Consider the following 12259-nt stretch of genomic DNA (forward strand, 5'->3'; position numbering starts at 1 on the left):
AAGGGTATGAGTCTGGAGATGTTCCAATATTAAGAGATCACAAAGACAAATTAAAAGTAGAAGATACTTGGGAGGGATTCATCATTTAGGAAGAAAACCAAGCATGTTCCAGGATTAAGAATGCTCCTAGAAACCAAGAGGAAAGGAAGTATATCAAATAGGAAGAGTGATTAACTGTGTCACATACTGCTGATAAATCAAGAAAGACAGAGAATGAAAACTGACCACTGGTTTATAGCAGGGCAGAGGCATCCCACATATGAGCAGGTTCATGTGGAAATGGGACAGGAAAGCCTGAATTGGGTGAGGTTATGAGAAAATAGGCAGAGTGCTTTAGACAGTAAAAGACCGGAGAAAAGTATGGAGCTGGTGAGAAGTGAGAGCTAAGATTTTGTTGTTGCCATTGTTCTTGAGTGTGTTTGTACGTTATTGGAAATGATCTCATGAAGTACTTCTCAAGCTATCTGTAGTAAAAGATCCATTTTTTTCAAAATTTCTGGTTACTTATATACTGATAACTTTATACAAAATAAAAATGACTGACTAGAAAAATAAAATGAAAAAGAGACATTAGAAATGCATGCCAAAATTTTCTGTGGAAAACAATATGACCTTTCCTCAAGAAACTAGAAATAGAGTCATTATAAGATCCAGAAATTCCATTTCTGGGACTAAATTCCAAAGAATTGAAAGCAGGATCTTGAAGAGATGTTTGTACACTTATGTTCCTAGTGGTGTTATTAACAATAACCCAAAGATGGAAACACTCCAAGTGTCCATGGATGGAGAGAGGGATAAATAAAATGATATATACATATGGTATGATCTGTGTTTCCACCAAAATTCATGTTGAAATTTAATTGTAATAATATTGGGAGGTGGGGCCTTGCACAAATGAAAACTTGCACAAATGAAAATGATATGGAAACTTACAAAGGAAAGATACTCTATTGTAGTATTCCTTAAAAAGGAACAGACTTCTGACACATGGAACGACATAATCCTTGGCAACATTATGCCAACTGAAATGAGCCTGTCACAGAAAGACAAATACTATGTGATTCTAATTGTATGAGGTGTCCAAAAGAGTCAAATTCGGCATAATTTTTTTTCCTTTTTCACTGTAATTTTTACTTGTGATTATATGAAGGCAGTAATTCAGTTTTCATTTGTGTCCTCTTTCTTGTCATTTTGATTCGTTGTTGTTTTGGTACCAGGGATTGAATCCAAGGGTGCTTAATCACTGAGCCACATCCCTAGCCCTTTTTATTTTTATTTATTTAAAAATTTTTTGGTACCAGGACTTGAAACCAGGAATGAGAACCACTGAGTCACATCCCCAGCCCTTCATATTTTTTTATTTTGAGACAAGGCCTCAGTAAGTTGCTGAGGGTATCACTAAGTTGCTGTGGCTGGATTTGAACTTTTGATTCTTCTGCCTCAGACTCCAGAGCTGCTGGGATCACAGGCATGTACTACCAGGCCAAGTATATTTTATTTTGAGACAGTTTTGCTAAATTGCTAAGGGCCTTGCTAAGTTGCTGATGCTGGCCTTGAGTTTACAATCCTCCTGCCTCAGCCTCCCAAATCACTGGGATTATAGGCATGCCCCACTGTGTCTGGCTCTCTTGCCATTTTGATTACTTCTACAAAGACATTATTTGAGTACTGGTTGTATTAGAATTGTTTCTTTCCTAGGATGTTATCTTTGCCTTCATCTTTTTTCATGGTTTTATAATGTGATTAAATTCTTATTTTATTGAATATATAAGTTTACATTGTTCTCTATTATAAATCAATTATGAAGAATTTCTCTTCATCATCTTATTATTTCCTAGGTTGAATTTTTATCTCTTACACAGTGTCTTTCACAGTTGTTATTCTTTTGTTTTTGCCATTGTCTTTACATATTTCTATTCAACTTCTGTTTTGTTCTGTCTGTATATCATAATTGCTCAGATATAGTATGGTGATTTTTTTTCAAGTTCTTTTTTCAGTATATGAGAATACTTTATTTTTCTCTTAGAACTATGATTTAAGGGCTAGGTATTTAATATTCTAGTCATGTTTCTATAACATTAGGAATTCATTAGAGAAAGGAGGAAGCTCATCTAATTGTGCAACATTTTTTTTAAATATATATAATTTTAGTTGTAAATGGACACAATGCCTTTATTTGTTTTTATGTGGTGCTGAGGATCGAACCCAGTGCCTCACACATGCTAGGCAAGTGCTCTATTAGTGAGCTGCAGCCCCAGCCTATGAGTGTGTGCAATATTTTCAAAGAACTTGGGCTACCAGAAGTGGTGGCACATACCTGTAATCCCAATGACTCAGGAGGCTGAAGCAGGAGGATCAGAAGTTCAAGACCAGGCTGGGCAACTTAGGAAGATCCTGTCTCAAAATTTAAAAATTCAAAAGGCTGGGAATGTAGCTTAGAGGTAGAGAGTACCTCTGGGTTCAATTTCTAGTATGAAAAAAATAAAATAAAATCTTGGACTCTATCTTCTAAGATTTTGTTAAATATTCTAAATTAGGGGTCATGCTTCATATGAAGGTTACTTGTATTCTTCAGGTTGCTTGCCCAACTTACTATATAATCCTGGAGACTTTACTTTCATCAAAGAGAATTGGCCTGTTTTGTTGCTCATTTTCCTCCCTTCCTTCCTTTCCTTTCCTTTTTATTTCTTTTTTTTTTTTAATTTCTTCTATCCCCTGCTCAGAAGAGTAGGGAAGATAAAGATGCCCTTCAGTTTTCTTCTCTCTAGATTTGGTATTAGTGAGAATTTTCAGGGTTTCATTCCTTTAGCAGTGCAGTTGATGGGGCAGGCAGTTGAGGGTACTGCTGGGTCATTCCAATATACCCCAAATCTTCTTATTGTTTTTCTTTCCTTCTTTCTGAACAGCTTACAGTTTTCTGAAGCTCCTGGACTCTTATGCCTTTGCATATGCTATTCCCTCTTCATAAAATGGAAAAAGTTTGTTGACTTGATCAATTGTCACTCGTCCTTCAAGGACTCAGCTCTTTTATTATCACACTGCCCATGAAGTCTTTCCTGGTTATCTCTTCCCACTGCCCAGATGAAGGGAGGGGCTCCAATGCTGTGCTCCTTATGTACCTTATATGTTCCACTCCTGAAGTTAATGGCATTTTCATGTTATTTTTCTGTCTGCCCTCAAGTTCTTTACTATTATAAATTCTCTAAGGCAAGAAAGAGAGTCACATTTATCTCTGTATCTTGAAGGCCTCGCTTAGTACCTGACTTAGAGTAGGGGAAAAAGAAGGAAGCTAAGGTTTACTGAGAGATCATTATGTGCTAACGTGATTCTAGATGCTTTATGTATATTTTTTGGCAAAATAATTTTATTTCCTAACACATGGTAAACATATATATCCAATGCGTTCCTCCTGCATATCTATCCAAAAATGACTTCCAAACCACAACTGTTTTGACAAATACTGAAGTTGTCTTAGTTGAAATTTGAAAAATGCTTTTGGACAGATAACATTCTGGATTGGTCATAGAAGAATTTGCTTTAGTTAGATGAATTCTGTAACTTTAAAGCTTTAAATAGCTACTACTTTGGATCTTAATACTTCCAGATGAATAGGATGCAGCAGCTTGTATTCCAGAGAACATCCAATCAGTTTTTCTGATGATGGAATCACTTATCCACATCTGTTGGTATTGTACAGGCAGATTCACATGGTGATGGCAAAGCATCCATAATGGCTTTGACAGCATCAGGATCACACTTGAAGGGGCTCTCGGACACTGTTGTATTCACACAACTGATTCCTTTTCCATCGTTTTCGTAGTCACTAGTGCTTTCCAGTAGTCACAGGTGCTTTTAATAATATCAATTACAAAGTCCTTATCTTTAAATTCAGCATTGAAAGCAAATTCATTGAATTTGTTTTCCATCAGGAACCTTATACCTTCTAAACCAGTCCACAGTAGCTACTAGGTAGCTAGGTTTCAGCCCTTTGACATCATTAATATCATAATTTGCTGCAACAGGACCATCCACATTAATGGCAATGACTTTCTGATCAGTTTCTCCTTTGTCAATCATAACCAGTAGGCCCAGAATATTCACCCTGATTATTTCAGCTCTTGTACATACCTTGCTTCCAGTTTCACAAACATCAATTGGGTCATTGCCACCGGAACAGCCAGTATGTTTATCACTGTGTCCTGGGTCTTCCCAAGTCTGAGGGATGGCACCATAGTTCCAGATACACCCCTTGTAAGGGAAGAAATTCGCAACATAAGGGAATTTCCCTTTTTTCACATCTTGCTTAATTGACCATTTTTGCATTAGAGTGGAACTTCAACTACCAGGTGGAGGACATTCTTATCTGCATACATTGGAATATCATGAAATAGAGATGTATATTATCCTTTTTCATTTTGAGGAAGACTCTGTACTCAAGGATGACAGGTGTGGAGTGCTCCTTGCTGCTGAAGCCGCTCAGGGGGCCAGAGACAAGTCACCACCACACCACACAGCCTGCTTTATGTATTTTTACACCTTATCTCATCTAACTTTACAGCTACCCTGTAAGTAGGTAAAGTTATTCCCACTTAACAGATGAGAGGAACTTAAACTGAAAAGTTAAATAAGTTTTCTAAGGTTATGGTCTTGGTTAATTTTACAGTTAGGATCTGTCTTCAGTCCTGATTCACAAGTTTAACATTATACTATTAAGTACTTGTGCACTGAATGTTTAGGTCCATTCTGGATAAACTTGCCTTCAATAAGTAATTTTACCTCAGATTTGCTTATAGATAACTTTTTTATTTTTTCTTTTTAGAAATGGGATTTGACCAATATAAAATGGTGGTACAAGTAGTGATTGGAGAACAAAGAGGTGAAGGAGTACTGTGAATAGTTGTTTTTTTTCCTTCTTGTTTTATTCATCTGTTTCTTATGAGGTATTCTTCCTCTTGAAAATTCAGTAAAATTGTGTCCTTGCAAAAATGAGGAAAAAGGACAGTGTAACAAAATGCAGCTGTGAACTGAAGAGGTCTTGGAACTAAGGTCCAGTCTAGATGAGTTACAAGGGGTAATTCCTTCTTTGAAGTATCTATAGGCTAGTAAATCTTTTACGGTTTATGTGTACATGCTTCCATAGACAACATAGGATTATGGACATATGTTGCCTACCATATTCCTCATTGCCCAGCTTTTGATATGTTTACTTTCACAAATTATTTAAAAATTGAGACCTCCTTATTAGCAAATCTACTAGCCTTTCATAGCTCTTGTTCTTGGCCTTGGCTTCTATTTCTTAAAAGTCATTCCTTTTTTTTTTTTTTTTTTTTTTTTTTGGTGCTGGGGATCGAACCTAGGGCCTTTCTAACTTGTTTTTCTGACTGCTTATCTTCCTTTCTTCACTGGCTCCTTTCTCCCTTATATCCCAGTTGTGAGCTTTCTGCAAGGTTCAGTTCTTGCCTTCTGTTCTTCTTGGTGCTTTTGCAGGAGCTCATTCATTCTCATGATCTCATTTCTATATTATTGATTCCAAAATCTGTTACATGTATTTTCCTATGCCTAAGTGTTAATCTTCTATCTTCCTTTAACATAGTACCTAATACAGGATTTTATAAGAAAGTACATTATTACATATTGTATAAGAAGGTATTGAATTAAATGAATTAAAAATATCTTGTAGATATTATCACTGAGAATTTTCACCATAGAATATTAGATCTGGAAGGTACTATAATTATTTTCTAATGTCCTTATTTTATGCATGCCACTTCAGCATAGTTTGCCCAAAAATATATATCTGGGTGGTGTCAGTGTTACTAATAGAGCTCAATCTTCTGACTCCTTCCCTTGACTGGGTAGGACACATACACACAAAATAAATAAAGTGGCTAGGGATATAACTCAAGTGCTAGAATGTCACTAGGTTCAATTGCCAGTACCCAGTGTGGGAGGGGTAAAAGTAAAGCTCACTTGGTGGCATGTTCCCAGCTACTTGGGAGGATAAGGCAGGAGTATGTGAGCCTAGGAGTTTGGGGCAGCTTGGGCTATATAACAAGACCCTTTATCTTAAAAACAAACAAATCCCACCATCATGTATTTCTGTAATACACCAATAAAAATATGGAAAAAAATAAAAAGAGAAAAAAGGTATGTGACATACTAGATGGAACAGCTGGTGAAACTTCAAAAAAGAAAAACACTTTCAAAAGTAAACTGAATAATATGGAATATATCTATATCTTCCTCTGTAAGCTTGAGTTCAGAACTAGTTGAATGGCCTTGGACAGTACTTAATTTCTCTGATCCTCACTTTCTACATATTTATTAAATGGGAATAATAGTACCCACCTTGTAGGACTGAGTTAATACATGGAAAGCACTAGGACTAGTGACTATACCGACTGGCACAAAGTAAGAACTCAGTAAATGTTAATGATGATGAATCATATTCATACATTTCATTAAAATGTAAAACATTTGTAATTACCTTTTTATATAACATCATATTGTGTATACCTTTTCATGATTTTGAGTGTATTCTTTTTGCAGAATATCTCTTTAATGACTACATAGAATTTTTAAAATCTTTTTTAATATATGTATTTTTAATTGTTGATGGACCTGTATTTAATGTATTTATTTATATATGGTGCAGGATCAAACCCAGGGTTTAACACATGCCAGGCAAGTGCTCTACCACTGAACCACAACCCTAGCTCTACATAGAATTTCATTGCCAGGGAATATCATAATTTCATTTACCAATCCAATCCTAATGTACATTTGTTTCCATTTTTTAATTGATTTTTAAATTTTTTTTTATTTTTTGGGGGGTATCAAGGATTGAACTCAGGGGCATTCAACCACTGAGCCACATCCCCAGTTCTATTTTGTACTTAGAGACAGGGCCTCATTGAGTTGCTTAGTACCTCACTTTTGCTGAGACTACCTTTGAATTTGTGATTCTCCTGCCTCAGCCTCGCAAGCCACTGGTATTACACATGCACCATTGATTTTTATTTTGACTAACATTTTTTCTTATCTAAGAATGGGCCAATTTGAGAATTTAGAGGAAGCATAGCATTCTGTAGAGATACTACTGGATTTAGTTAGAAGACTGAATGCTATTTCAGTTTGCCCCTTTCTCTTATGGAACTTTATAAAATGATCAGGCTGGACGAAATAATGTGTCCAGCCCTTCACAGACCTCCTTCTCCCATATTGTGCAGGAATTAAGCCCTTCAAAGTCACATGCAAGTATTTTAGCTGAAATAATCTGTAGAAGAGTCCCACCCAGAGTACCAAAGACTTCAAGATATCAACCCCTGCAATTGTCAGATAGTCAGTTGGGTCTGAGCCTGCTAAAGCCCCTGGCCTGGTCACTTGTAAACTGCAAGCAGCCTCGCCAATGAATCCTGTCTCTTCAGGTTATCCAGCATACTCTGCTGTACAAATATGATTTTCTATGTGCTAACCTGTGAAAAGGCTTGTCTGCACTGATTCAGAAGAATGTATGAAGGGCTGGGGATGTAAGCTTAGTGGTAGAATTCTTGTCTAGCATGTGTGAGGCCCTGGGTTCAATCCTCACCACAATATGAGGGAAAGCTTTTGCTTATGCATATAGGACTAGTTCAGATCCTTGTTACGGTGTTGGTAATTTTTAGTTCTTTGATTTTTTTAGCATGGCTGCTTGATATTTCTGGGATGCTGACACTGACAACTACACTTACAATGTTTTCATGAACATAAGTCTATTTGGAAACCTCTTTTCCTTTCCAGGATCAGGTGGGCATTCCAAATCAAATTAATTACATTCATTAGAATCAGAGAACACTTTAATTTCAGACATTTGTCTTAAACATCTTTTAAATGAGATGATTTTACTGTTAAGTTTGTGTTAGTAAAGTAGAAACCTAGTAAGGTGCTTCCAGGCAAGGAGACTTGTCTGTGTATAGCTCAGTGACAGTGCTTGTGTAATATGTGTGATGCCCTGGATTCAGTCCTCAATGTGGGGGAAATAAAAGAGAGAGAGAGAGAGGTAAAAATTATTTTATTATTTTTAGCTACTTGTCTTATGCATCCCTGTGTTCTAAAACCCAATTCTGACAATCCTTATTAAAGTAATAAATTGATAACTAAAGATTTTAATTACATATTTGTTTATTTGAACAAGTCACACTTTGCTAAGCTAAAGAGAAATTCGAATGGTGGGGATTCTACAAGCAAAGGTGATTTTTCTTTCAGTTACAAAATTGGTTTATTTTAAAACCATTTTTAAAACAGTAAAACTGAGGAAGAATTTTAAAAAAGAGGTTTCTTTAAACATTCGTGAGTTATTGGCACAAATGTTTTATATAGTTTAATTATATGCTATTATTTTTCACTTGCTTCCACACATGATCCAATCCTCTGATACTCCCAGGTTGTGAATTAGGACAGTCAGAGTTACAGTAGAACAGAAACTGGACTGAATAAATTAGGAATGAGGAGTTCTATTTCCAACTGTCACTTTCCCATTGTATAACTTTAGGTAAGTCATTGGATTTTTCTGAGACTATATTTAGACTATTAAGAAGTGGATTTTCCCAAAGACTGGCTGTGACTGCCTAAGAATAATTTGGGAACTAGTTTAAAATACAGATGCCAGGGCCTTACTCAGATTCTGATCAAATAAGCCAGAGTTTGGATCAGTGAATCTGAATTTTTAAAAGAAGTTCCTCACATGGTTCTGCTGACTGCCAGGTTTTTAGAAAAATGTGAGTCCATGAGGGAAAGGAAATTAAAACAAAACCCAAAACAGGTACTTCACCACAGATAGTACTGTTGTAGAACACAGCTTGAAAATATCCAAACGAATTTTGATTTTGTTGAATAACCAGGCACTTGAGTTTAGATTACTTTTCTCCCATCACTACCAGGCTGGAGGTGAATTTGGCACATCAGGCATTGCTCAGGCAGGAGCAACTCCTGTAACAAGTACCTAACAAATGTTTTAACAAGTTGAACTAGACTTTGAAAGCATTTTGAGATTTAGAGCTAAAAGATGGACAAGTGACTTTTTATCAGTTAAAAAAAAACACTCAGAGACTATTTCCTTATCTAGAATTTATGATAAAGTACTGAGATCTTTTCTCTTGCTTTCACTTTCCTACTCCCTTTTTCTCTCCTCCTCGCTTTTCCACTCTCTCTAGCATGTCTCCTTTCTCTTTCCTTTTTCTTTTCCTCTCATGTTCTCTCTTACCCTGCAGGGAGATACTCTGTTTGCTTAATAAACTCCTTTATGTGATTTAAAAAAAAAAAAAAAAAGTGCTGTTGTTCTTATTATCAGTGATAGTATACTATAGTTTCTTCGGCTAGGTAACACATTTGCTCCAAGAACTTAAAAGCATTTCATATATTATTTTACTTTGGTGAATAATTATTCATTTCCTAAAGTTCATTAGTTCATATTTAATTCATTCAGAAAATCTAATTCTTTACCTACCCTACCCTTTTAGTAAGCAATTTTGTACTTACACAGAGGCAAGAAACTTTATAGCTGTACTTTAGAAAACTGAAAAAACATTTTTTTTTTTGGTACCAGGGATTGAACCTGGGGTGCTTAAACAGTGAGCTACATCCCCAGCCCTTTTTTTGTATTTTATTTAGAGACAGCGTCTCATTGAAATGCTTAGCATCTCGCTTTTGCTGAGACTGGCTTTGAATTTGTGATCCTCCTGCCTCAGCCTCCTGAGTCACTGGGGTTACAAGTATATGCCACTGTGCCTGGCCCTTTTTTTAAATTGAAGGGAAAATTCAAGACTAAAAATTGACAGAGATCTGAGATGTGTTATTTTCAATTGCTTGTGCTGCCCTTATTTCCTTATTAGCCCTAACATTCTGAATTTCTGTGTTTTTTTAGGACAGTTTATGTTGCAGCAGCATTTGGGTGCTTCTACTATTGAGCCTGTGAAAAAGTTGGGAAAAGTAATGACCAAGAAGAAATCTGACATTTTTTTATTCTGTTAAATATCTGGACAAAATAAAGATAAAAACTGGATCTGTTGTGTTTTAGGCTTATATTTTTAATATTTTGATTGTGTTAGACTGTTCTTATTGTATTTGGAAAGTAGTGAAAAAACCCAATTTTGTTATTCAAAGATAACCAATTGTAAATATTTTGGTATATTTTCTATCACTTTTTTTTTTTAATTTGCAGGGTTTTTAAAAACCATATATAAAATGTTGTACTCTGTTTTTTAAACTTCTCATAATGTCATGAGTAGTTTTATGTCATTTTATTTTCATTATGATTTTCAGGAGCAAAATTTAATAGCTACATTTATTCCTGTAGGTTATACTACTGTTGTTTTTTGCCATTTCTGTAGTGAGCAACTCATTTCTAATTTTTCACTACAATAAAAATACAGATTAATTTATTTGTGCACCAAGCTTTCCCTATACTTTGAATTGTATTTCTCTCTCTCACCCAGTGTTTTTGCTCATCTACTGACATTCGGATTTACACACCTAATTAGCTTAAACACACACGCATTTCTCCAGGGTTTGTCCAGTGCTAATCTGAGAAATGTCAAACTCCCTCAAGGCTTTCTGAGATCCCTAAATTGGTTACTATTAAAAACTTTAGGTATTTGTTTTGGGGGATTGAACCCTGGGGTGCTTCACCACTGAGCTATGTCCCCAGTCATTTTTATTTTTTTTGTTTTGAGTCAGGGTCTTGCTAAATTGCTGTGAGGGCCTTGAATTTGCCATCATCCTGTCAAAAGCCCTCCCGAATCCCTAGGATTACAGTAGTGTACCACTGTGCCCAGCTAAACAATCTTGGTAGTGATGTTTCCCTGTCTTGGTAGTGATGTTTCCCTTACAGGCCGTGGAGTCTTCTCCTGCTAGCTGTCCTTATTTGGGGCGCTTTAGTCTATCAGCCAAGTTTAAATACCTACTTGAAATTCAAATGGAAGAGGGTCAGTTTTAAATCCTTTTTCTCCTTGAAGGCTCGAGTTTATTCACACTCTTCTCAGTCACTTTAAAGTAAAGCATGTAGAATAAAGAAAAAAAAAAAAAGTAAATATCTTTAAAAGTTCCTTTACATCTTTTTCCCATAACACTGTGTATCCACTTGCCTTGTGTCTACAGAATCAAAAGGAACCTCCCCCACCACCACTTCGCAAAAGTTCATTTTTGTAAAAGGAAAATGTTTCTCTTCACCACACCCCCTCCTGCGTGCTTTTCCCTACAAGTGCCCTCCTTGCATTCATTCCACTGCAGCACGATGAGCTTTCATTTGGTTCCTATCGGTGAATTTTTCAGTCAGTTCCATTTTTTGGTGCATCAACCTGGGACAAAAATAACAGGAAGAAAGGAAATGAGGACTTGTTAGCGAACAAGTTCTCCTTCCATCGCCAAGGTGGTAAAAGTCATAGACTCGAGCGTCTGGGCCATCTGTATGTGAACGCGGGGGTGCCAGCGTCCCGCGCCGCGCTAGAAGCTGGTCTACCAGTAGGAAGGACCACCAGGGGTCGGGGTGGGCCAGCACGGAACCGCCGAGTAGCGCTTCTTGACCGACTGCAGAAAGGGTTGCAGTGCACATCCATGTCCCCCGAGGAGGAGGCATCGTCACACATGCTCGGGTTCCGGATGGAAACTGACCCTTACTTGGCCACTCCTATCTCCTGCCTTAGGTGTTTCTGCAGGGTCATTTCACCCCTGTGAAAGCAGAACTACCGAGTCAGCGGTCAAGGTTTCAGGGAGAAGTCGTGATCGGATTGACAAGAGGAAAGGCAGTGGGCGGGACTTCCGGCCTGCTGTTCCGTCCGCTGCCTTCCGGGGGCGTCTTCCCGCAACCTTCTCAAATTCCCTGGTCGGTGACTCGGAGCCAGGAAGAAACCCGACGGGATAGGCGCTGGGGGAGCGTGAGCTGCTGGTGAGAACCCACTGTGTGCATATGTTTGCGGCTCTGAGAGGATAAACTGTGGGGCCGGGACTGCGAGGAGCCTGAGGAGTGGGTCAGTGAGAGCGAGGAGTGTGAAGCAGGGGCTGCGAGGCCACTGCGACCGAGGGATAGTGACAGCGAGGGGACTGTGATTCAGTTGTAGCTCCTTATGAGGAGTCTGCTACCCAGGAGCAGTGAATGAGAAGGACTCTGACCTCGAGGAGCACCAGGGAGAGGCTGCGACGGGACCGTGACCTAGAAAGGAAGTATGAGGCACTGACTGCAAGGGAACTGTGACCACGGGGCAGTGACTCCCAAGGAGACTCTGAT

General features: G+C 37.7%; 1 protein-coding gene and 1 pseudogene across 2 annotated transcripts in view; one reads left to right on the forward strand and one right to left on the reverse strand.

Annotated features, from left to right (window-relative positions):
- Positions 1 to 3503: 3503 nt before the first annotated feature.
- LOC306652380 (inorganic pyrophosphatase-like) lies at positions 3504 to 5980 on the reverse strand (annotated as a pseudogene). The gene is made up of 2 exons: positions 5940 to 5980; positions 3504 to 4475 (listed from the first exon to the last, which is right to left on the reverse strand). The product of its transcript is annotated as an inorganic pyrophosphatase-like (transcript).
- A 5757-nt stretch (positions 5981 to 11737) lies between these two features.
- Positions 11738 to 12259, forward strand: part of LOC306652372 (uncharacterized protein) — a 131659-nt gene continuing 131137 nt past the window's right edge. Inside the window, exon 1 of the mRNA XM_079125306.1 lies at positions 11738 to 11920. The gene's annotated coding sequence lies outside the window, so the exon portion shown is untranslated. The remainder of the gene's footprint in view (positions 11921 to 12259) is intronic.

Source organism: Sciurus vulgaris (genome assembly GCF_902686455.1).
Source record: "Sciurus vulgaris genome assembly, contig: HiC_scaffold_181_arrow_ctg1, whole genome shotgun sequence".
Lineage (NCBI taxonomy): Eukaryota > Metazoa > Chordata > Mammalia > Rodentia > Sciuridae > Sciurus > Sciurus vulgaris.